This window comes from Triticum aestivum, chromosome 1B (assembly GCF_018294505.1).
Source record: "Triticum aestivum cultivar Chinese Spring chromosome 1B, IWGSC CS RefSeq v2.1, whole genome shotgun sequence".
Classification (NCBI taxonomy): Eukaryota; Viridiplantae; Streptophyta; class Magnoliopsida; order Poales; family Poaceae; genus Triticum; species Triticum aestivum.
Genome location: NC_057795.1, coordinates 176,821,231 through 176,826,177, shown reverse-complemented (window position 1 = coordinate 176,826,177; position 4,947 = coordinate 176,821,231). Strand labels below are relative to the sequence as shown.

The 4,947-nt window shown below is 36.7% G+C and overlaps 1 long non-coding RNA gene across 1 annotated transcript; it reads right to left on the bottom strand.

The window, feature by feature from the left end:
- Positions 1-227: 227 nt before the first annotated feature.
- LOC123114365 (uncharacterized) lies at positions 228-4,108 on the bottom strand. The gene is made up of 4 exons (XR_006456527.1): positions 3,953-4,108; positions 3,594-3,886; positions 1,856-1,921; positions 228-769 (listed from the first exon to the last, which is right to left on the bottom strand). It is a non-coding gene; the product is annotated as an uncharacterized lncRNA (long non-coding RNA).
- Between the last annotated feature and the right edge of the window lie 839 nt (positions 4,109-4,947).

Genomic DNA, 4,947 nt, shown 5'->3' with positions numbered 1-4,947 from the left:
GGATTGAGAAAAGTAGAAGTTACGTGTCAACAATTGTCACATACAATGCCTAATCAGAACTTGGAAGGACACGTGCCTAACTCGGTAAGCCAAGAGCACGTAAACACATACACATGCAAAGGAATGCATACGGACACGGTCACCATTAAAATACATGGCTGACCGCATCCATCATCATGTTGTCACATATAGCCTTTAATTGGAAATATAAACATACAAGGACTCCATAAAGACAACGGCGAGAACTCATCCATAAAAATACACAGCCTGCCACATCCATCAGCCAGCACACGCCCACCATGGAAATCTAAGATACCCAGCAACTCGCGACTCTGCGCCACACCTAGAAAACTAAAGCCAACCAGCTCTACGAAGCCATGACTCGACAATGCCACCATCAGGACAATTTAAGCCAACAGACTCTGACGTGAGATGTTCAGACTCGGCGCATAGCAAATATCGAAGCCAGCCCAAATTATGAAGTGGTATGCAACTCGATTTCTACAGAAGTTACACCCAGCCATCGCCCACCATGGAAATCTAAGATACCCAGCAAACTCACGACTCTGCGCCACACCAAGAAAACTGAAGCCAACCAGCTCTACGATGCCATGACTTGCCACCACCAGGACAATTGAAGCCAACAGACTCTGACACGAGATGTTCAGACTCAGAGCACAACAAATATCGAAGCCAGCCCAAATTATGATGTGGTATGCAACTCGATTTCTACAAAAGTTACACCCAGCCATCTGAGTTTTCTTCTCACCTGAATCAACAAGGTTAGTAATTAGTATTACTATGAACTCACTTTTTTAGCTAAAATCTTCATATTTATGTTATCAATTGACAACAACTTTTTCAATCCTTTTGAAGCAATGCGTTTTAATCCTTTTGAAGTGAAAACGCTAGGGAATACAAGAAGTTGAGAAACTTCAACAAGAGACCAAAACTGGAATGTTTTAGTGAAAGTAACGAGAACATGGGATACAATCAATCCTACAACCAATGAACTTATGAGCCTTGATGTGGTCTTGATGGATGTACATGTTTATGCTATACATATTTAATTGCAGACTATTGTTTCAAAAACAATCGATGACTGAGTCTTGATGTGATCTTCACATATGAGCAGGTTTATTATATACAATTTGAAATGTGGACTATTGTACTGTATCAAACAATAGTTGATAAGTATATAGTAGTTATTTTCATAGAGGACCAAACAACTCATGCTACCATACGTAAAAATCAGATGGATACTTAAAAATCAAAGGATAACTAAGAAATATATTTATTCATTTAGCAATAGGTTGTGGGAGGCACAAAATATGGCACGCTGAACAATGATATTAGAAAAAAGTTTGCATACAATACACAGAGAGAGGAGGTGAAAAGATAATCAGAAGTTTTTCATAACTACTACTTTGAGTTTGCTAGCAAGGACATACTAGAACAATCATATAAAAAGATAAATAATGCTCAGGTAAGTCATAGTTGTAAATCAGATTTTGGGCTAATCCATCATTCTACCTATGTGGCAATTAATCACCAATTTGACAGATGTAGGATTATTGAAAGTTTTTCAGAATTACTACTTTGAGTCCGATACCAAGGTCATAGTACAACAAGAAGCATATAAAGGTAAGCAATGCTCAGGTATGTTACAGTTATAAATCAGATTTTTGTTTAATCAATCATTATAACTATGAGGTAATTAATCACCAAATTGACAGATGTCATCGGACTACTTACCCAGATGAAGCATGTGGAACAAAAAAAAACAAAGAACACAAAACTGTCCTATATCTGTGATATTTATTTTCCTATACAAGAGTAAATGCAGAGTGTATACCAATGTCTTAAGTTCTAACTTCCTCCATTGCGGTTGGCATTAAATTTTCAGGCTTAACATCTTCGGCTGAAACCAAAGTTACGATATCAGAATGTTTGCTTATTATTTGGATGAATATGTACTCCAAAACCAAACCGGCCTTACAGTGACCTAAACAATGGTGCAAAAATGCAATTGTAAGTCCAATAATTTCGAAATCTCATCTTTTAATTACAAAACAAAAATATGTAATAGATTAATTGTTGATGGGTTTGTGCGTAAAGTCAACATGTGCCACAAGAATACGTAGGGATCTAGATATATCCAAAATTCAAGAACTTCTTCACAAGTATGAAACATTATCTATTCTGGTCTACTAATAACACATCGAAGCAAAAGTCAAAAATACAACATTTAACGATGAAGACTCAGATGTGCGATGTCTGTCATCTAATGGCGAGGTTAAATTATCTTTAGATTCAAGCTCAACAGCAGTAATCTTATTTTTGGCAAGCAAAACTAGGCAGTAAAAAGAAGATTTGTGCCTTGCTAGAGATGTTGTACTTGAACAATAAAGCTGAGGAGGTAAAGGTGCATTTAATTCATCAAAATAATTAACTAAGTACTATCTTTTCTGTTCTTCCTCACTGGCTTATCTTGCAGTATGCCAAACAGTTGATAGATGACAAAGTGGACACCGCGTTGGAACAAAAAACGAAGAAGCAAGACATGTGAGCTAAAAGGGAGATTAATGTTTCCACCATACACACTTTTAGATTTTTAAGCATGTATTATTTTTAAATGCGTTTCATTTTGCAGTCACAGAATAATGATGACCGACCAAGGAAAAGGTTATGTGAACTGGTGCCTAAGAAAAAAGAACCACACAATATTAATGGGACTATGCTGAACAAAGATAGGCATTGAGACAAATATCATCATCACATGGACCCCTCAATGACTATGCTAAACGAAGATGTATTGTATTATTAGATGACGTGGAGGATGGACGCACCGGGACAAGTGTTGTAGAAAGAAAGCAAAAATACCTGCGAGAACAAAAAACTGGTGCATGCAAAAGTAAAAAGTAATTGCAACTCTTGAAGATGAAGACTCTAATATTGCCTATGAAAAATGGAGGCCTAAGTGAACAAGGAATTTATCCAAAAGATCGATTGATTAGTAGCTTACGAATAGTAAAGACAGACTATTTATTTACGTAGATATAGTATGAGTACTTGACAGCTACCAAGTTAAGAAGAATCTTATCATATGATAAGAGTGCGACGCAAACTGTAATTCTTTTCAAATACATTCATACATGCACTTTTATTGGTCTTTTACAGGTAAAGGTGTTTTCTTTTAAAAATAAAGTCTCATGTTTACAATTCTCTAACTATAAATCTTACACAAGAATTGATGGACGATGAGGTGGGCACCATGTTAAAACATGGAACGAACAAGCATCGCATGCTTGATAAAATGGTGGTTTATTTATTCACAGTACACACTTCTAAATTTTTAGACTTTTGTCTAATTTTGAAAATTCATACTTATTTTGCAGCCAAAAAATAATAAAGTTTCAGCTACCAAATTATCATGTGAACTGGTAGCTTATGGCCTTTTCAATTTAAGACGTCCATGAGAAAATCTTCAATAGCATAGCCATCTCCTAAAACACAAGATTAATATAATATCCTAAAAGGAAGCACATAAGATAATCTGCATTAGAAAGGACACAATGAAGTACAGCACTTACGTTGGTACAAATCCACAAACATGAGCAACTAAAAAGGCCGCAAATAGCTATTTCTCCCCCAATGTGCTTATACGGATATACTCCGATATATACTTCTCATGGACCATGGCCGGTGTGTATCCTCTGCCTCAGATCCATCACAATCAGCCTCCCTCCAGCAACCATTTTTTTGTTCTCAATGCCGCCGTGACATGGATGGCCTGCTACCAACGACCTAACACCCAACTCAAAGAGTTCGACCCTGCTTCTTGGTCCACCCCGGATTGCCAATCGCCATGATTAGGGCTTGCATCCTATGTTCGCAAACAGAAATTAGAGGAAAAGAACCAACGAGTAGAGCTAGGTAGCATGGGAATTACTTCTGTGAAGGCCAGCAACGACATCTTCCATCCCTGGCTGCGAATCGGAGGCGGTAGCGTGGTGGCGCATCTAGATGTGTAGCCTAGTGGGGATGGACTTTTTTTCTTTTTCGAGCAAAGCCAACAGGGGACTTTTTTTTACTGAAGCCTGGAGGGAGGGGTAACATGTATACGTATGTTTACTCTGAGATAAAAACTACAGTGGTAGCATTATTACTGACTCAAATGGACCCGCGTCACAACCACTAGGCCTATAGCATCCCGTTATAATTGATACACGGGCTACACAAAGTAAGTAGTAGTAAAAATGATGGGTGGGTATAAAATAAAATAACAGCAATTATCACAATGTGGAAATAATAGATATGTAGATATATAAGCAAGTTTTCTTAACACAATACGGACGCAAACACTCATATATACGCGCATACACTCACCCCTATGAACACACATGCATACTTTACCAAGTTTCTTTAACACAATACAGACGCAAACATTCATATATACGCACATACACTCACCACTATAAACATACACGCACACCCTATCCCTATGAGCATCATATAAGAAGCTAAAAGGTATAATATGTACTTCTCAATAAACACCCAAGCAACATTCATACTAATATTTATAAAATATAAATGGAGACAATTTTTACTAACCACTTTGTATTTAAAAATTTAACCTTGCAAATGTGCGCGTACACATGCTAAGGTAAAGGTGTTTTCTTTTAAAAATAAAGTATCATGTTTACAATTCTCTAACTATAAATCTTACACAAGAATTGATGGACGATGAGGTGGGTACCGTGTTAAAACATGGAACAAGCAAGCAGCACATGCTTGATAAAAAGGTGGTTTATTTATTCACATTACACACTTCTAAATTTTTAGACTTTTGTCTAATTTCGAAAATTCATATTTATTTTGCAGCCAAAAAATAATAAAGTTTCAGCTACCAAATTATCATGTGAACTGATGCATGTTAAAGAGAAA